Below are 22,431 nucleotides of genomic sequence, written 5' to 3' on the forward strand. Positions count from 1 at the left end.
AGTTCATCACTCCTGCTTTTATCCTGTTTTTTTTTTTATTTATATATATATGTATTGATCCATATTTATTTTTTGCTAATATTATCTGTATTAATCCACATTTATTTTGAGTTTTGTTAAAAAATGAAGTTGAGACTAGCATATTTCCACATCTCTGTACCCTATAAAGGTGCGTCTTGCTTGATCGCCTGATAGGTTCCAATGATGCGATCACCCACAGATGGTAAATCAATGCACGTATATGAAAACACGAACATTTTAGCATCAAGGTCGTGTATATCTACTGCCGTTAAAGCCTCTTTACTAAAACTCCTTTCCGTTCTTAACCCCTTACCTGGCGATCTGTAGAGCTGTTGGCCTGGCAGTCAGGGCAGACAGCGTTTAGAATCTCTCAAAAAAGGATCCAATCTCTGCTTTTATCCACAGTTAAAAATAAATACAGACAGGAAAATAAATGGTTTTCTGACTGTATTAATGTGTAAAAATCAGTATAAATGGAAAACAGGGAGCCACATTCACATCGCATGCACCGATCTGTGTTCTGGCCCCTGCATTCCCTCACAGCATCCTGCACCGCTTCTGGGGGTAAGGGGTGGGCTTGTGGAAATGTGCCTTTTAATGAGCACACCGGGGCAGGGGTCACCCTTCTCTGTCCACGGGTCCGTTGACCAACAAAGTAGAGATTGGCACTGGAGCTGGAATTCAAAGAACAAGTTTATTAATCACTCATGAGTGGGACGACGTCCACACAGCACTCTCAAGCGCTGCCTGAGGTAGTACCTTCAATAGACAGGCCATGGTGCTGACATGCAGAGTTTGTTGCAGAGTAAGCATGTAGTTACAAATAGAAGATACAAGCCTACTCAGGAATAGTGAGTTATGTAATAATGGGGTAACCCGATAGACCACTGGACCCGGGTATAATGTGGTACATATAATAATGTCACAGTGGAGAGCATTCACAATGTATAGAGGAGCAGCAAATGATCAAAGTAAACAAATTATAACAACACCGATTAGCTCATTCCACATTCCACATTTATACAATTATAAGAAGCAGGTGCACACAATGTACAAAGCAGGGCTAAGTGCAGGTGATGTGCAAAGGGAAGGTAGTGCATATATGCATCAACCTCCCCCTACCTTGGTCCTGATGAAGACCCCATTTTCAAGGCGCTGAGTCGGCTGGTTCATATAGGGGTCGAAACGTCGGTTTTTTAAAAAACTTTTTGGGTCAAACCCAGATGACCGAGAATATGTATCTGCATCTTTTTGTTATGATTTAACATTCATGTGTATGCCAGACATCTGGCAGGATAGGTCGTCATCACTGACTGTTGATGTATTGTTGCTCACTACCTTCCCTTTGCACATCACCTGCACTTATCCCTGCTATGCACTTGTCACCTCACATTGTGTGCACCTGCTTCTTATAATTGTATAAATGTTAAATACATTCTATTCTATATATTTGATTCATTTCAATCCCTGTGATGCAATTAAATCATAACCATTGTTGGAATGAGCTAATCGGTGTTGTTATAATTATTTATTTTATTTTTGCATATTTATATAGCGCAAACTCGACCCAAAGGTATTGGAGCGCTTTACACGAGCACCGTTTTTACATTACACATTCAGGCACGGGGAGATAAAGTGATTTGCCCAGAATAACAGGAAGCGGACGCGACCCGAGGCTCGAACCCTGGTTTCCAGCACCAAAGTCAGCAGTCTAGCCGACTGACCACATCCTCTCCCCGAAGGAGAGGATGTCTACTTTGATAATTTTCTGCTCCTCTATACTTTGTGAATGCGCTCCACTGTGACATTATTATATGTACTTCTCAGGAACAGTTACAGCCAGATATGGGCAGATGGGTAATCACTTAGTCAGCAAAGTGGGAGGGAGAACAGAACTGCTTACAATATGAGTTAATAAATTATTCAAATGCAGGCTGAGGGTGAAGTCAAAACATAAAGCCAGGATACCCTCTTGTTACCCAACCTTTATTGACATAGAAAACAAAAACAGGACTTAATTGAAGGCAAGGGAGCTCTCAATGTAGACAGTGTAAACAGCCTTTTGTCTGTTTCATTTGTCTGGGTTAATGCATGCCATGTCACATCGCATGCATTAACCCAGACCTATTGTCGGGGCTTTAAGTCGGCCGGGTCTCACCAGTGCTGAGCACTGGCAGTGTTTTTTAAGGGGGCCTCGAAACAAGCAGCCAGGGCTTACCCCAGGAGGTGGCAAAGGGATTGGAACTCGCATGACGCAGCAATCACGTCATCAGCTCTGCGTCTAGCTGTTTGTTTTAGAAGGGCCTGGGGCAGGGCTTCAAGTAGGCCTGGTCTCACCGGTGCTGAGCACCAGCAGTTTTTAAAGGGGGGGGCTCGAAACGGGTCTCTATTGGGCTCTGTTTTGTGCCCTGGCACTGGCGGTCCGTTTTTTTCCGGACTGCAGTGACAGCAGCCACATCGGTATGCGTGTGCTCACACTGCTCACTTCTCACTAGTGGAGGAGTTACGGCATGATGTCATTCCAGGTGAGCGTTGTATGGGACGGGAAATCCTTTAAAGGCTTATTTTCTCTCTGGATTTCCCTTCTCTTTTTGAAACTAAGGAGCAGCAACATTGTGGTGGTGTCACCAGGGCTTTAAGTGGAAGCTTTTTCAATATTATATACAATCCATAGTTGCTGCTTATTTATCTTCCATTGACAAAGCCAATAGTCCTGACTTGCTGTAGGTATTATATTACTTGTTGTATCATATATCTGGGTGCAATGACAGAAACAGCAAGATACAAGTCGGGCAGCATACTATGCTAAGCACAGATTTTTAGCTTATGTGTTTTTAAGCCACGCCCTTAATTACAATGGCACGCCCCTTTGTGAGACTCCCCCCACACACACGTTTTTTCATTCCACTTAAAGCCCTGCCTCTTTCTTGTCTTTGCCATAGCTTGTAGTCTGTATTCCGTGTTATCTGTGTGTTCTACTGTCATGACCGATAGCCGCCACTTGGTGTCAGTGTTGCACAAGAATCTGCCTGTATTAGAACGACCACTGGTCTGGTGATTATTAATGCCTTTGAAGAGGAAGAACAAAGTGAGAGACTCTTTTACATTTCAGTAGGTTCACTTCCAGTCCCATAGTTTTCCGGTTATCAGACGTCAGAGCTCACTGTGCAGGTCCCCGATATGTGTGTATATGGGGTCGGGTGTTAATTTTGCATGTAAGGAGCTAATGCCACCAGGGGTTTTGTTAACTTTGGGGGCCGGGGGGGCTCAGATTTAATGAGGATTTTGAGTTTAACCTTTAGAATCACTTGATAAACAAGGTTTTACCGGGTGCACTGGTACTTCCAGGCCTGATTCACCTGGTAATTCTCCACTTTGCCCCAGTATTTTAACTGCTTTCAGCAGTTGAACTCTCTGGGTAAAACACCACAGATTTGTGGGGTTTCCATGGACGATCGTCACCCCCCCCCCCCCCCATTGGAATTAAAAAGAAGGCCTTAATCTCGGCCAGAATTCCTCACCACCTCTATGGGATGTATTTTCCATCAAACTCCTGTCGAGGCGATTCCTGTGCCCCCTTAGAGGCCGAGCCCCTCTGCCCCCGGGAGCAAGAGGGCCATTGAAGCAGCCTGGATCCCCGCTCACAGCAATCCCCACTTCCAGGGGCCTGCACTCAGAGGCACTAGCGTCATACAGAGGCTTTGAGGCGCTAGAGAAGGCACCTGTAGTGTCCTGCAAGATGTCATGCAGCACCCCCTCCCTAGGGGGCCGGGAAACAACCTTTACATTGCGGTCATTAGACCGCGATGCCTTTACAACACGACCGCGTTGTTACAACGTAATGCCATTACTACAAAAGTCATATCATCGACTTTGAGTAGATGGCGCTCTGACATAAGGAATAATATAATTTACTATTCCAACACCTTCCCTACTGTTGCGTAGGCTGGAGTTGGAATAGTAAATGATACTTTCCTAATGTTACAGCGTCATCTACTGCAAGTCGATGTAGTAACTTGCGTAGTAATGGCATTGCATTGTAACAACGTGGTCATTGTAACAACCGCATTGTTACGGAACGCGATGTATTTGCATGTGTTGTAGCATGCTATATTCCTAGGGGCCATGCTAACACCCACCCACCCATCCAGCATAGGCGTCACCGACCCTGCAAATAAAAGGGGCGGGGCGCTCGTGCCCTGGGCCAGTTACACCCACCATAACTGTGTGTCCCTGTCATCATAGTACCGATATCGGCAACCCACCTGCTCAACAGTAATTAGTCACGCTGCGCAAAATAAACAGTCCACACAAGATTTTGTTGGAGAAAATTTGCTGCTGAAGGACTAGAGGGTGGCCAGTGGGTGGGGGCAGGTCTAAATACCTGTCCCCAGCCGACTGCGCAGTGGAAATGATGCCATAGAGGGGTCAGGCACAAGGGGGGGGACTCCATCACGCCGGCACGCAGGGTAAGCGGTTGGGAGGGTGACAGCGTGTCCAGCGGGGGACAAAGAGGGTGGCCAGTGGGTGGGGGCAGGTCTAAATACCTGTCCAAGGCCCACCACACACCGGAAATGATGCCTTAGAGGCGCTAGGCACAAGGGGTGGGGGTAATCCTCAGGAAGGCGGTCCCAGCGACAAGGGGCGGTGAGGTGCCTGAAGCAACAATAGGGGCCACCCTCTTAAGTAGGCCACTGCGTGCGCCGCGTGCAGCCGCAGAGTGCCGATATCGGCAACCCCCCGCTCAACAGTAATTAGTGGCGCTGCGCAAAATAAACAGTCAACACAAGATTTTTGGGGAGAAAGTTTGCTGCAGGTTTATTACATACAAGGAGTATGCCAACTTGGTGGGTTAACGTACGGGCGATCCAAGGGCAGGCAGCAGTGACTAACCTAAGCTGCCCTGCTCACCTGATGAGCCAAACTGCACCATGGCCAATCCAATCGGTGCTACCTTTTATGTGGGGGTTATCCTTTTACATATCTTAGACCACCAGTCCATACCTTTTACTCACGCCTTCTTAGGGGCAGAGCGTAACCAGGCAAGCCCCCAGTTGCTCAGGCTTACAACCGCTCGAAAGACTAGCAGAGCGCCGTCGCTTCCAACCAGGGTTTTCCTGTAAGGACTCCTGGGATTTTGGCATAATGCACCCTTATTGTGCTCCTGAAAGGGTACCCCTCGTACCAATCAGCCTCCGGATCGCTCTGTAACTCCGCCAAAGCCCTGGGTGTGGCCACCGTCATTTCTGACCCCCTCCCCCACACCATGGCAGGCTCCATAACCTCCTGCAACATTTGGGTACCAGTCCTTCTAGCTGGACAATTCCCATCTACCTCTGACAGGTTAACAGTCCGCTGGTGTTCCCCGTTCCTGTGGGGGGAACCTTGCGGTGTATGCACTCAAGAGACCACGCCTTCTTTACCAAGCCCGCTATTTGCTTTTGAATCAAGCCCTCCTGCTTGGTGGGCTTTTGCATGGCTTATTTACCCCACAGTAGGCGAGTTTGATGGCCTCCACTTAAAATGGGAACTACTGTCCTCTGTTTTAACCACAGCTTTCTAAACCCATCCATAGGCATGTTCGATGGCCTGCCCGGAATTGAAACAACTGCTCTCTACTTTACCTGCATTTCAGGGTGAAATCCCTATGTTGCACTGTTCCAATACGGACCTATTTGTTAGGTGTTGCCGGGTTGTACGTTACCCATCACCACCCAGTCACTGATTTCAGAATACGCTGGAAAACGTATTGGAGTTCGCCTCCTAGGCCAATAGTGTATTTGTGAACAAGTTATTGTTTGTTGCCAACACAATACCCTTATCTCTGCCAGCTGGCCTCCTCCTGTATAGGGGTACCACACTGGCCAGAATTCTTACCCAAACGAGAATGCAAGACAACTGCTGTTCATAACCATGGTTATGTCTGATTTAATCCATTGTGCACAGCGTGCAAAATGTGCCTTACATTTAGGGTTGACTAAGCCCTTGTTTACCCCCATACATGATTATTCCCAAAATGAACGTTCAAACTGATAACCGTGTACCTCACCAGCAGTGAAAATTCTGCTGCTCCCTTCAGATTTGGATGCACACTGCGTTCTAGTAACTTATACCTGCCTTTTCCTGAATAGTGGACATTCCAGATGTTAATACATTGTAGCCTTTTTGTGCATTAACACCTTGTTTCCCCAACTTTTGGGACAGCAGCACACTTGTTAGATGACAGCTTCCACAACCAGCCTAGCTGCTATGGCTATCAGGGCGGGGAAGTTTTTGCTTAACTGAAGCAACCGGTCACATGCCCTGAGTTCCAGAGTGCACATGCTTGGTGCTTAACCAGCTATAGACCTAGTTCACTTTGTTATACCCGGAATTGATTGCCCTTCACAGAATCAAAGCCGGGTTCGGCTTACCTTCTATTCACCTTGTAATTCATGCTGGAACATTTATACTCGGCATAGCCTGTATATATCCTCACCATAACTGTGTGTCCCTGTAGTCAGTTTATCTAGTTTGTGTGCCTAGGGCCCATTACGTTACATTAGCGACGAGGAGGTCTGACCCCACATCTGCGATGACGGGGGCACATCCTCGTGTGGGGGGAGGCATAGATGGACAAGGGCACCTCCACCCGGTTTGGGACCCTTAGCAAAGAGGTGCATTCTAGAGAGTTCCATACACCCCATGGTGGAGAGAATACCACAGTGACAGCCCCTCAGCACAGAGACGCGCGGTCCAGAGAGGCCACCCACCCCATGGTTGAGAGAATACCGCAGTGACAGCCCCTAAGTCAGTAAAGAGGTGCATTCCAGAGAGTTCCACACAGCCAATGGTGGAGAGATAACCGCAGTGACAGTCCCTTAGCAGAGAGGTTCATTCCAGGGAGTTCCATACACCCCATGGTGGAGAGAATACAGCAGTGACAGTCCCTCAGCAGAGAGGTGCAGTCTAGAGAGTTCTGTACACCCCATGGTGGGGAGAATACCGCAGTAACAGCACATCAGTGGGGTGCAGCCCAGAGAGGTCCACACACCACATGGTGTGGACAATACCGCAGTGACAGCCTCTCAGCAGAGAGGTGCAGTCCAGAGAGGTCCACACACCTCCTGGTGGGGCAGTATGTCAGATTTGTGTCCAGGTGACGACCTGAGTTGAAGACTAGACAGAGAAAAAGATTATTTGAGTTTTCAGATGTTTTCTGGATGAGGCCCCCTGGCAGCGGGGCAGCCAACCAGACTCACAGATACAGAGCTTGTACACATCCTTCAAAGGGAGTACATCACAAGAGCACGTGGTGGCGCATGTGTGAGTGGGTAAATAACCCAGGTTTGTAGTGCCAAGCGATGGCCAAGGGAGAAAGCCCTGTAGACGCAGGAAGGGGGCAACCAAAGAGAATACCAGAAAAGGGGACAGGGTTACTACTAATCCTGCAGTAGGGTGGCAAGAGTAGAGTCTCAAAGATTTGAAGCAGGTGTCATTCCAGTGTCTCACTCTACTGGTCAGTGGCAAGGAGCACAAGACAACCATGCACATAAGAAGGGTTCACATGCATCTAGGAGCAGCAGAACAGTGACTGCTTACTGACACCAGGCACAAACACCCATAGTGACTGCTTCCTGAGACCAGACACAGTGTATCCTGACCCGGAAGAAGTTCGTTAGAGCAGGGAGTCCGATCGTTTTTTTATCTGATTTTATTTTAAACTGCCCCTAAGTGTATCGCCAATGTTGAAAATGACAATACCGCAAAAGTAAAGCTGAAACCCACGGTGCAATCTGTTGGTTATGTATGATTCAGTTACCAATTGGCTATTTTCCAATAACCTTGAATTCTAATTTATACTCTCGGTGGCTCTAACGAACGAACCCGGAGAACTATGTACTAAGTTAAAGGTTATCCTTTCCATTTGGAATATCTACAGATGAGCTTCAGCCTTCCATTAAAATCAAGTGACTTAAATTTACAAAAAGCCTTGATCTGTATGAATTCAGAATAGACCAATTTTTAAGAAAACTTTGTCCTGAAGAAGGTGAAGAAGTTACGTCTCACCGAAACGCCGCGTCGACTGTTTTAAGTTTTCTTGTTATTTATTTTAAAGTGCAAATATATGAAGTTTATAAATATTGTAACTTCTCAGATGAGATGTTTTTAACTGTGTATCTTTTCATGTTTTTATAAAATAAATTCAACATCTGTATACTGTTTTTTTCCTCTATGTACCTCATTGATATTTTTGCATACTGATGTGTTTAATGATACTTGATATATTGTTTTGCTGTACTCAGTGGGCTTTTTTTCAGCACATGATCCATATTGAGGCAACCTCATACATATAGAGCCTTGTTACCCAAACCTCCTATTTGTGACTAGGGACTTTTGTGTTTTTTTCTACTGAGACCAGACACCACCACCCACAGCTTCCTGAGACCAGTTACCACCCTCAGTGACTCCTTACTGAGACCGGGCACCACCACCTACAGTCACTGTGTCAAGAATTCCTGTCATACAAGGGAAACACGCCCTTATGTAAACAGGAGAGCTGTTACATAACTCAAGGGAAACACGCCCTTATGAAAACAGGAGAGCTGTTACATAACTCAAGGGAAACACGCCCTTATGTAAACAGGAGAGCTGTTACATAACTCAAGGGAAACACGCCCTTATGTAAACAGGAGAGCTGTTACATAACTCAAGGAAAACACGCCCTATAAAGGGAGGAACCGGGAGGTACAAGGCTGTCGGATATTGTGTTTACACCGACGTACCTGCTTCGTGAAGAGCAGTGTTCCGGAGTGGTGCTCCAGTAAGGCAAGAACGGAGGTAGGTCGAGTCGTTACTCCCTGGGCCGTGTCTTGCCCCATCGTCACCTGTGAAGGACCCGGAAGCTCTACCGGTCAACCATTGAGCTTCGCTTTTTGACTCGGCTGAGTCCAAGCGCAGTGGCGCTTTTGCTGGTTGGAGTCGTAACTCCCAGCCCGACCAGAGACACAGGGACTGCCAGCTGTAACGCACACCAGGAGGTGTTTGCCGCGTTACAGACTCGGAAGTCCACAGGATCGATCGAGCGGCTGCTCTCGGTTCAGTCTTCTTGCTTGTGATTGGGGTATCGGTGACGCATCACCAGGAGGTGACTCCGCGTCCCGGTGCAGTCTGAGGAAGAGGTTGAGCGGCTGCTCCCTTCAGGTAGAGACCCCGGCTGGGTGTTTCCCTGACTCCTCGATTCTCCCCAACACTCTTCGTGCCCCTCACAGCCTACCGATTGGCATTGTCGGCCATTTCATTTCTGCCCTCTGTTGGCATACGCCGGGATCGGCGTATATGCAGAGGACGGTTAGGACCATCCGTGCTGTGGGCTGGTAACGTACTTAGCCTGGAGGATTCCAGTGACTATAACTTTTGTTTGTTCTTTGTATTTTATTTGCCTTCATTAAAAGAACTAACCCTTCACAAGTGGTTGCGTCCTCATTGTCGTGTCTGTTAAACGATCCTGAGACGTTCAGGGCGTTACACACTGCTTCCTGAGACCAGACACCACCACCCACAGTGACTGCTTCCTGAGACCAGACACCACCACCCACAGTGACTGCTTCCTGAGACTAGGCTCAACCACCCACAGTGACTGCTTAAGAGACCAGGCACCACCGTCCACAGTGACTGCTTCCTGAGACCAGTTACCACCCTCAGTGATTCCTTACTGAGACCAGGCACCACCACCTACAGTGACTGCTTCCTGAGACCAGATACCACCCTCAGTGACTGCTTTCTGAGAACAGGCACAACCACCCACAATGACTGCTTACAGAGACCAGGCACCACCACCTACAGTGACTGCAGACATATTTTACCAGGCCGCGTCTGTGGGTGGCACAACCAGTGCTGCAAGCCCACCAGCGGCATTTGCATTTACAAGCCCTGGGCACTCCTGGTGCACTTTACTGGGGTCTGACAGTAAACCAAATAAGCCAATCATGGAATCCAACCAACATATACTTTTTAAATAAGGAGCACTTGCACTGTGGCACTGGTTGGCAGTGGCACAGTGCCCTGAGCAGCTAACACCAGCAAAACACATGAGGCACAGTGACAAAAAGTGGAAGGGAGACTCACACCAAGGTGCCAGGTCTAACAGAGACCAGGCACAACCACCCACAGTGACTGCTTAAGAGGTCAGACACCACCACCCTCAGTGACTGCTTACTGAGACCATGCATAACTACCCACAGTGACTGCTTCCTGAGACCAGATACCACCCTCCGTGACTCCTTACTGAGACCAGGCACCACCACCTACAGTGACTGCTTCCTAAGACCAGGCACAGCCAACCACAGTGAATGCTTCCTGAGACCAGGCACCATCACCTGCAGTGACTGCTTCCTGAGACCAGGCACCATCACCTGCAGTGACTGCTTCCTGAGACCAGGCTCAACCACCCACAGTGACTGCTTAAACCAGGCACCACCATCCACAGTGACTGCTTACTGAGACCAGGCTCAACCACCCACAGTGACTGCTTACTGAGACCAGATACCACCACCCTCAGTGACTGCTTACTGAGACCAGGCTCAACCACCCACAGTGAATGCTTACTGAGACCAGATACCACCACCCTCAGTGACTGCTTACTGAGACCAGGCTCAACCACCCACAGTGACTGCTTAAGAGACCAGGCACCACCGTCCATAGTGACTGCTTCCTGAGACCAGTTACCACCCTCAGTGACTCCTTACTGAGACCAGGCACCACCACCTACAGTCACTGCTTCCTGAGACCAGACACGTCCACCCACAGTTACTGCTTACTGAGACCAGGCACCACCACCTACAGTGACTGCTTAAGAAACCAGGCACCACCGTCCACAGAGACTGCTTTCTGAGACCAGATACCACCCTCAGTGACTGCTTACTGAGACCAGGCACCACCACCTACAGTGACTGCTTCTTGAGACCAGGCACAACCACCCACAGTGACAGCTTCTTGAGACCAGGCTCAACCACCCTCAGTGACTGCTTAAGAAACCAGGCTTAACCACCCACAGTGACTGCTTATGAGACCAGGCATAACTACCCACAGTGACTGCTTCCTGAGACCAGATACCACCCTCAGCGACTGCTTAAGAGACCAGACAGAACCACCCACAGTGACTGCTTCCTGAGACCAGGTACACCCACCCACAGTGACTGCTTCTTGAGACCTTACTCCACCGTCCTTGTTGACTGCTTCCTGAGACCAGGCACAACCACCCATAGTGACTGCTTACTGAGACCAGGCACCACCACCTACGGTGACGTCTTCCTGAGACAAGATACCACAACCTACAGTGACTGCTTACTGAGACCAGGCACAACCACCACAGTGACTGCTTACGAGACCAGGCACCACCACCCACAGTGACTGCTTCCTGAGACCAGATACCACCCTCAGTGACTGCTTACTGAGAACAGGCACAACCACCCACAATGACTGCTTACTGAGACCAGGCACCACCACCCTCAGTGACTGCTTACTGAGACCAGGCACCACCGTCCACAGTGACTGCTTCCTGAGACCAGATACCACCCTCAGTGACTCCTTACTGAGATCAGGCACCACCACCTACAGTGACTGCTTCCTAAGACCATGCACAGCCAACCACAGTGAATGCTTCCTGAGAGCAGTCACCTGCAGTGACTGCTTCCTGAAACCAGGCACAACCACCCACAGTGACTGCTTCCTGAGGCCAGGCTCAACCACCCACAGTGACTGCTTAAACCAGGCACCACCATCCACAGTGACTGCTTAGTGAGACCAGATACAACCACCCTCTGTGACTTCTTACTGAGAACAGGCACAACCACCCACAATGACTGCTTACAGAGACCAGGCACCACCATCTACAGTGACTGCTTACTGAGACCAGGCATAACCACCCACAGTGACTGCTTATTGAGTCCAAGCACAACTTCCCACAGTGACTGCTTCCTGAGACCAGGCTCAACCACCCATAGTGGCTGCTTACTGAGACCAGGCTCAACCACCCACAGTGACTGCTTCCTGAGACCAGGTACACCCACCCACAGTGACTGCTTCTTGAGACCTCACTCCCCCGTCCTTGGTGACTGCTTCCTGAGACCAGGCACAACCACCCACAGTGACTGCTTACTGAGACTAGGCACCACCACCTACGGTGACGTCTTCCTGAGACAAGATACCACAACCTACAGTGACTGCTTACTGAGACCAGGCACAACCACCACAGTGACTGCTTCCTGAGACCAGGCTCAACCACCCACAGTGACTGCTTACGAGACCAGGCACCACCACCCACAGTGACTGCTTCCTGAGACCAGATGCCACCCTCAGTGACTGCTTACTGAGAACAGGCACAACCACCCACAATGACTGCTTACTGAGACCAAGCACAACTTCCCACAGTGACTGCTTAAGAGACTAGACACCACCACCCTCAGTGACTACGTACTGAGACCAGGCACCACCGTCCACAGTGACTGCTTCCTGAGACCAGATACCACCCTCCGTGACTCCTTACTGAGACCAGGCACCACCACCTACAGTGACTGCTTCCTAAGACCAGGCACAGCCAACCACAGTGAATGCTTCCTGAGACCAGGCACCACCACCTGCAGTGACTGCTTCCTGAGACCAGGCACAACCACCCACAGTGACTGCTTCCTGAGACCAGGCTCAACCACCCACAGTGACTGCTTAAACCAGGCACCACCATCCACAGTGACTGCTTACTGAGACCAGATACCACCACCCTCAGTGACTGCTTACTGAGAACAGGCACAACCACCCACAATGACTGCTTACTGAGACCAGGCACCACCATCTACAGTGACTGCTTACTGAGACCAGGCATAACCACCCACAGTGACTGCTTATTGAGACCAGGCTCAACCACCCATAGTGGCTGCTTACTGAGACCAGGCTCAACCACCCACAGTGACTGCTTACTGAGAACAGGCTCAACCACCCACAGTGGCTGCTTACTGAGACAAGGCACCACCGTCCACAGTGACTGCTTCCTGAGAACAGGTGCCTCCACTTACAGTGACTGCATCTTAAAACCTGTCTCCATCATCATCCGTGACTGCTCACTGAGAACAGACACTACCATCCACAGTGACTTCTTCCTGAGACCAGACACTACCACCCACAGTGACATGCTTCCTGAGACCAGACACCACTGTCCACAGTGACTGCTTCTGAGACCAGGCTCAACCACCCACAGTGACTGCTTCCTGAGACCAGACACCACTGTCCACAGTGACTGCCTCTTGAGACCAGTCTCCAACGTCCTTGGTGACTGCTTACTGAGACCAGGCTCAACCACCCACAGTGACTGCTTCCTGAGACCAGGCTCAATCACCCACAGTGACTGCTTACTGAGACCATGCTTAACCACCCACAGTGACTGCTTACTGAGACCAGGTACAACCACCTACAGAGACTGCTTCCTGAGACCAGACACAGCCACCCACAGTGCCTGCTTCATGAGACAAGGCCCCACTGTCCACAGTGACTGCTTCCTGAGACCAGGTGCCTCCACTTACAGTGACTGCTTCTTAAAACCTGTCTCCATCATCATCCGCGACTGCTCACTGAGACCAGACACTACCATCCACAGTGACTTCTTCCTGAGACCAGACACTACCACCCACAGTGACATGCTTCCTGAAACCAGACACCACTGTCCACAGTGACTGCTTCCTGAGACCAGATACCACTGTCCACAGTGACTGCTTCCTGAGACCAGACACCACTGTCCACAGTGACTGCTTCCTGAGACTAGACACCAATGTCCACAGTGACTGCTTCTTGAGACCAGGCACAACCACCCACAGTGACTGCTTCATGGGACCAGGCACAACCACCCACAGTGACTGCTTCCTGAGACCAGGCACAACCACCCACAGTGACTGCTTCCTGAGACCAGGCACAACCACCCACAGTGACTGCTTCATGAGACCAGACACTACCACCCACAGTGACTGCTTCCTGAGACTAGACACCAATGTCCACAGTGACTGCTTCTTGAGACCAGGCTCAACCACCCACAGTGACTGCTTCCTGAGACCAGGCACAACCACCCACAGTGACTGCTTCATGAGACCAGACACTACCACCCACAGTGACTGCTTCCTGAGACTAGACACCAATGTCCACAGTGACTGCTTCCTGAGACTAGACACCAATGTCCACAGTGACTGCTTCTTGAGACCAGTCTCCAACGTCCTTGGTGACTTCTTACTGAGACCAGATACCACCATTCTGTCAACAAGGAGGGCATCCAGAGAGAGAGAGAGACCACACACAGTGAAGAATCCTAGAAAAACCAGCAGCCAACATCTGAAGAAAAGCAATAACAAGACAAGCAATAGTAAGAAAGAAACACAAATTATTACAGCAAATCTAAATAAACAGAGAACAAAGAGCTACAGTGAATACCATTGCAAGCACACAGAAGACAAAAGTGGTGAAGCCCAAAAACACAAGTATGAGATATGAAGGAAAAGCAAGCATAGGAAGATGGCAGCTGAGGGAAGTTGCACGAGCAGGCAGACTGAAGCGAGTAACAACCTTTACAACGCAGTCATTACATCGCACTACCTTTACATAGAAGTCATTACATCGCAACATCCTTTACATCGCATGTCATTACAACGCAGCCATTACATCACATGTCACTACAACTCATGTCATTACAACGCATGTCACTATAACGCAGGCATTACATCGCAAGTCATTACAATGCATACCATTACAATGCATAGTACCCTTACACTATCCAACACTTACCCTACTGTTGCACTCACTGGAGTTACAATAGTAATTTTACCCCTACACTATCCAACACGTACCCTACTGTTGCACTCATTGGAGTTAGAATAGTAATTTTTACCCTTACACTATCCAACACTTACCCTACTGTTGCACTCACTGGAGTGGGAATCGTAATTTTTACCCCTACACTATCCAGCACTTACCCTACTGTTGCACTCACTGGAGTTACAATAGTAATTGTTACCCCTACACTATCCAACACTTACCTTAAATGCAATGTAATGGTATGCATTGTAATGGTATGCGTTGCAAAGGTATAATGCGATGTAATGGAATGCGTTGTAAAGGTAGTTTCTGAAAATGCGATGTAATGGGATGCAATGTAAAAGAATGCATTGTAAAGGATGTTGCAATGTAAAAACTGCGTTGTAAATGTATGCGTTATAACATCATACATTCAACTGAAGCACAGAAAGGTAAAACTAAACTAACTGAAGAACGGGAGGTAAAGGCACTGGGGGCTGGAGTCCTAAGGACTGTCAGGTTCCTGGTGCATTGACTTACTGAAAGCCTACTATAAAGAGATCCCTCTGTTTTTTATGATCACCCTAAAAGTTTGGACTGATACTGCTGGTTTTTTGACTCCGAGAGTGCACTGGGGGGCCTGCTAACCAGGCCTCAGTGCCGGTGTTCTAACCCCTTGCAAAGTGTATGTTGAATTGGCTACCTCCAATGGGCATAAGCTGACTTACTTATAAGTCCCTAGTATATGATATCGAGGGTACCCGGGGCATGTAAGACAGAGTGTCCCCCCAGGGCTGCAGCACTGGTTGTGCCACCCTTTGTGTGTGTGACAAAGTACAGATTGGCTCCCAGCCTGCCACTGTAGCCTGGAAGATCTGATTTAAAACTGTTAGTTCAACTTTGCCACTTAAACCAACGGCAACGCCCCCTACTTCCCTTAACAATTTATGTAAGACTCCCCTGAGGAAGGCCTATGGAGCCCTAAAGTAGGGAGCTGTATATTATTAAGGACATGTACTTTTAATATGTCCTTACAGCAAAACTTCCAAATTGTTGTTTTTGCTGTTCAAAAGTTTGTAGCTCCATCCGCTTACACAGATGGCCTGATTACAATCTTGGTGGATGGGATACTCTGTCACAAACGTGACGGATATCACGTCCGCCGTACTACAAGTTCCATAGGATATAATGAAATTGTAATTTGATGGACGGGATATCCGTCACTTTTGTGACGGAGTATCCCATCCGCCAAGATCGTAATCAGGCCGAGAGTTACCGGCAGACCCCTCAACCTGGGTGACTTGTGAAAGGAATGACTAAAATGGGTACTTTAAGGTATCAGATTTATTGTGCCATTAAACCCAACTTGATACCCAAGTCGAATTTAATGTCACTTTCAAGGAAAGGCAACTTTTAGAAAGTTGCACTCTCTAGCCCAGTTTGTCCAGTGGCCTTGCATGTTTTCTGGCCACCAGACAGCCCTCTGGCCTCCTGGGGAGTAGTGTGAATGTCCCCAGGCTCAGGAACCATTGCAGTCTGCTACAGAGGGAGGTGTTACCTCCCCCTTACAGGAAGCCACTCAGGATTAGGCCCAATAGTCGAGCTTCAAAAGCGATACCACCTTTGGTGGACATATAGTGATCACACTCCTGACGGGCAGCCCCTTTGTTCAGCTAGGCAAGCTGGCAGTGGGTACAGAGAGGGGAGGTGACCAAACCAGTTTTCCCGCAGGCGTGTAGTTCACAAGTAGCCACACCTCTAGGGTGGGATACAAAGCTCCTAACATCCAAGTAAGGGTTCAGGTATCTTGGGAGGGGGCAGACTAGTGCAATCTGGGTTTGCTAGATGCCACACATAGCTGGAAGTCTTTACATGGCAGGAGGGATCCTGGTAGCCCATTGGCTAGTGACCGCATCATCCCCTCAGGTCACTTTCTGGACATACATATTTCACCCAGAACCTTATATAAAGACAAGCGAAAAGATCAAACAAGGACTGCCCTACTGACCCCTGTACCTGGTAAGAGAGGTTGTACCATCCTCTGGACTGCAGAAACAATCGCAATGGACCGCACTCCGCTAGCCCCTCCTCCGGGTCGCCCCTGGGGAAGCTGGTACATGGAGTTCTTGAGTGGTTCACCCCAGTGGGTGCAAGTCAGTACTTGTTGAACTGATGATCTCTAACATGAAGTTCTTGAGTGGTTCACCCCAGTGGGTGCAAGTAAGTACTTGTTGAACTGATGATCTCTAGACCCGATACATGTCCCGGGTTTTAAAATATCGCCCAAGACATGGCTCGGGTTTCGGGATAAACTTCCCCAGATACCACCCTCAGTGACTCCTTACTGAGATCAGGCACCACCACCTACAGTGACTGCTTCCTAAGACCATGCACAGCCAACCACAGTGAATGCTTCCTGAGAGCAGTCACCTGCAGTGACTGCTTCCTGAAACCAGGCACAACCACCCACAGTGACTGCTTCCTGAGGCCAGGCTCAACCACCCACAGTGACTGCTTAAACCAGGCACCACCATCCACAGTGACTGCTTAGTGAGACCAGATACAACCACCCTCTGTGACTTCTTACTGAGAACAGGCACAACCACCCACAATGACTGCTTACAGAGACCAGGCACCACCATCTACAGTGACTGCTTACTGAGACCAGGCATAACCACCCACAGTGACTGCTTATTGAGTCCAAGCACAACTTCCCACAGTGACTGCTTCCTGAGACCAGGCTCAACCACCCATAGTGGCTGCTTACTGAGACCAGGCTCAACCACCCACAGTGACTGCTTCCTGAGACCAGGTACACCCACCCACAGTGACTGCTTCTTGAGACCTCACTCCCCCGTCCTTGGTGACTGCTTCCTGAGACCAGGCACAACCACCCACAGTGACTGCTTACTGAGACTAGGCACCACCACCTACGGTGACGTCTTCCTGAGACAAGATACCACAACCTACAGTGACTGCTTACTGAGACCAGGCACAACCACCACAGTGACTGCTTCCTGAGACCAGGCTCAACCACCCACAGTGACTGCTTACGAGACCAGGCACCACCACCCACAGTGACTGCTTCCTGAGACCAGATGCCACCCTCAGTGACTGCTTACTGAGAACAGGCACAACCACCCACAATGACTGCTTACTGAGACCAAGCACAACTTCCCACAGTGACTGCTTAAGAGACTAGACACCACCACCCTCAGTGACTACGTACTGAGACCAGGCACCACCGTCCACAGTGACTGCTTCCTGAGACCAGATACCACCCTCCGTGACTCCTTACTGAGACCAGGCACCACCACCTACAGTGACTGCTTCCTAAGACCAGGCACAGCCAACCACAGTGAATGCTTCCTGAGACCAGGCACCACCACCTGCAGTGACTGCTTCCTGAGACCAGGCACAACCACCCACAGTGACTGCTTCCTGAGACCAGGCTCAACCACCCACAGTGACTGCTTAAACCAGGCACCACCATCCACAGTGACTGCTTACTGAGACCAGATACCACCACCCTCAGTGACTGCTTACTGAGAACAGGCACAACCACCCACAATGACTGCTTACTGAGACCAGGCACCACCATCTACAGTGACTGCTTACTGAGACCAGGCATAACCACCCACAGTGACTGCTTATTGAGACCAGGCTCAACCACCCATAGTGGCTGCTTACTGAGCCCAGGCTCAACCACCCACAGTGACTGCTTACTGAGAACAGGCTCAACCACCCACAGTGGCTGCTTACTGAGACAAGGCACCACCGTCCACAGTGACTGCTTCCTGAGAACAGGTGCCTCCACTTACAGTGACTGCATCTTAAAACCTGTCTCCATCATCATCCGTGACTGCTCACTGAGAACAGACACTACCATCCACAGTGACTTCTTCCTGAGACCAGACACTACCACCCACAGTGACATGCTTCCTGAGACCAGACACCACTGTCCACAGTGACTGCTTCTGAGACCAGGCTCAACCACCCACAGTGACTGCTTCCTGAGACCAGACACCACTGTCCACAGTGACTGCCTCTTGAGACCAGTCTCCAACGTCCTTGGTGACTGCTTACTGAGACCAGGCTCAACCACCCACAGTGACTGCTTCCTGAGACCAGGCTCAATCACCCACAGTGACTGCTTACTGAGACCATGCTTAACCACCCACAGTGACTGCTTACTGAGACCAGGTACAACCACCTACAGAGACTGCTTCCTGAGACCAGACACAGCCACCCACAGTGCCTGCTTCATGAGACAAGGCCCCACTGTCCACAGTGACTGCTTCCTGAGACCAGGTGCCTCCACTTACAGTGACTGCTTCTTAAAACCTGTCTCCATCATCATCCGCGACTGCTCACTGAGACCAGACACTACCATCCACAGTGACTTCTTCCTGAGACCAGACACTACCACCCACAGTGACATGCTTCCTGAAACCAGACACCACTGTCCACAGTGACTGCTTCCTGAGACCAGACACCACTGTCCACAGTGACTGCTTCCTGAGACTAGACACCAATGTCCACAGTGACTGCTTCTTGAGACCAGGCACAACCACCCACAGTGACTGCTTCATGAGACCAGGCACAACCACCCACAGTGACTGCTTCATGAGACCAGACACTACCACCCACAGTGACTGCTTCCTGAGACTAGACACCAATGTCCACAGTGACTGCTTCCTGAGACTAGACACCAATGTCCACAGTGACTGCTTCTTGAGACCAGGCTCAACCACCCACAGTGACTGCTTCCTGAGACCAGGCACAACCACCCACAGTGACTGCTTCATGAGACCAGACACTACCACCCACAGTGACTGCTTCCTGAGACTAGACACCAATGTCCACAGTGACTGCTTCTTGAGACCAGGCTCAACCACCCACAGTGACTGCTTCCTGAGACCAGGCACAACCACCCACAGTGACTGCTTCATGAGACCAGACACTACCACCCACAGTGACTGCTTCCTGAGACTAGACACCAATGTCCACAGTGACTGCTTCCTGAGACTAGACACCAATGTCCACAGTGACTGCTTCTTGAGACCAGTCTCCAACGTCCTTGGTGACTTCTTACTGAGACCAGATACCACCATTCTGTCAACAAGGAGGGCATCCAGAGAGAGAGAGAGACCACACACAGTGAAGAATCCTAGAAAAACCAGCAGCCAACATCTGAAGAAAAGCAATAACAAGACAAGCAATAGTAAGAAAGAAACACAAATTATTACAGCAAATCTAAATAAACAGAGAACAAAGAGCTACAGTGAATACCATTGCAAGCACACAGAAGACAAAAGTGGTGAAGCCCAAAAACACAAGTATGAGATATGAAGGAAAAGCAAGCATAGGAAGATGGCAGCTGAGGGAAGTTGCACGAGCAGGCAGACTGAAGCGAGTAACAACCTTTACAACGCAGTCATTACATCGCACTACCTTTACATAGAAGTCATTACATCGCAACATCCTTTACATCGCATGTCATTACAACGCAGCCATTACATCACATGTCACTACAACTCATGTCATTACAACGCATGTCACTATAACGCAGGCATTACATCGCAAGTCATTACAATGCATACCATTACAATGCATAGTACCCTTACACTATCCAACACTTACCCTACTGTTGCACTCACTGGAGTTACAATAGTAATTTTACCCCTACACTATTCAACACGTACCCTACTGTTGCACTCATTGGAGTTAGAATAGTAATTTTTACCCTTACACTATCCAACACTTACCCTACTGTTGCACTCACTGGAGTGGGAATCGTAATTTTTACCCCTACACTATCCAGCACTTACCCTACTGTTGCACTCACTGGAGTTACAATAGTAATTGTTACCCCTACACTATCCAACACTTACCTTAAATGCAATGTAATGGTATGCATTGTAATGGTATGCGTTGCAAAGGTATAATGCGATGTAATGGAATGCGTTGTAAAGGTAGTTTCTGAAAATGCGATGTAATGGGATGCAATGTAAAAGAATGCATTGTAAAGGATGTTGCAATGTAAAAACTGCGTTGTAAATGTATGCGTTATAACATCATACATTCAACTGAAGCACAGAAAGGTAAAACTAAACTAACTGAAGAACGGGAGGTAAAGGCACTGGGGGCTGGAGTCCTAAGGACTGTCAGGTTCCTGGTGCATTGACTTACTGAAAGCCTACTATAAAGAGATCCCTCTGTTTTTTATGATCACCCTAAAAGTTTGGACTGATACTGCTGGTTTTTTGACTCCGAGAGTGCACTGGGGGGCCTGCTAACCAGGCCTCAGTGCCGGTGTTCTAACCCCTTGCAAAGTGTATGTTGAATTGGCTACCTCCAATGGGCATAAGCTGACTTACTTATAAGTCCCTAGTATATGATATCGAGGGTACCCGGGGCATGTAAGACAGAGTGTCCCCCCAGGGCTGCAGCACTGGTTGTGCCACCCTTTGTGTGTGTGACAAAGTACAGATTGGCTCCCAGCCTGCCACTGTAGCCTGGAAGATCTGATTTAAAACTGTTAGTTCAACTTTGCCACTTAAACCAACGGCAACGCCCCCTACTTCCCTTAACAATTTATGTAAGACTCCCCTGAGGAAGGCCTATGGAGCCCTAAAGTAGGGAGCTGTATATTATTAAGGACATGTACTTTTAATATGTCCTTACAGCAAAACTTCCAAATTGTTGTTTTTGCTGTTCAAAAGTTTGTAGCTCCATCCGCTTACACAGATGGCCTGATTACAATCTTGGTGGATGGGATACTCTGTCACAAACGTGACGGATATCACGTCCGCCGTACTACAAGTTCCATAGGATATAATGAAATTGTAATTTGATGGACGGGATATCCGTCACTTTTGTGACGGAGTATCCCATCCGCCAAGATCGTAATCAGGCCGAGAGTTACCGGCAGACCCCTCAACCTGGGTGACTTGTGAAAGGAATGACTAAAATGGGTACTTTAAGGTATCAGATTTATTGTGCCATTAAACCCAACTTGATACCCAAGTCGAATTTAATGTCACTTTCAAGGAAAGGCAACTTTTAGAAAGTTGCACTCTCTAGCCCAGTTTGTCCAGTGGCCTTGCATGTTTTCTGGCCACCAGACAGCCCTCTGGCCTCCTGGGGAGTAGTGTGAATGTCCCCAGGCTCAGGAACCATTGCAGTCTGCTACAGAGGGAGGTGTTACCTCCCCCTTACAGGAAGCCACTCAGGATTAGGCCCAATAGTCGAGCTTCAAAAGCGATACCACCTTTGGTGGACATATAGTGATCACACTCCTGACGGGCAGCCCCTTTGTTCAGCTAGGCAAGCTGGCAGTGGGTACAGAGAGGGGAGGTGACCAAACCAGTTTTCCCGCAGGCGTGTAGTTCACAAGTAGCCACACCTCTAGGGTGGGATACAAAGCTCCTAACATCCAAGTAAGGGTTCAGGTATCTTGGGAGGGGGCAGACTAGTGCAATCTGGGTTTGCTAGATGCCACACATAGCTGGAAGTCTTTACATGGCAGGAGGGATCCTGGTAGCCCATTGGCTAGTGACCGCATCATCCCCTCAGGTCACTTTCTGGACATACATATTT

General features: G+C 49.0%; 1 protein-coding gene across 1 annotated transcript in view; it reads left to right on the forward strand.

The window, feature by feature from the left end:
- TSC22D4 (TSC22 domain family member 4) overlaps positions 1-22,431 on the forward strand; it is a 451,830-nt gene that overhangs the window by 380,316 nt on the left and 49,083 nt on the right. The window lies entirely within an intron of this gene.

This window comes from Triturus cristatus, chromosome 12 (genome assembly GCF_964204655.1).
Source record: "Triturus cristatus chromosome 12, aTriCri1.1, whole genome shotgun sequence".
NCBI classification, from domain to species: domain Eukaryota; kingdom Metazoa; phylum Chordata; class Amphibia; order Caudata; family Salamandridae; genus Triturus; species Triturus cristatus.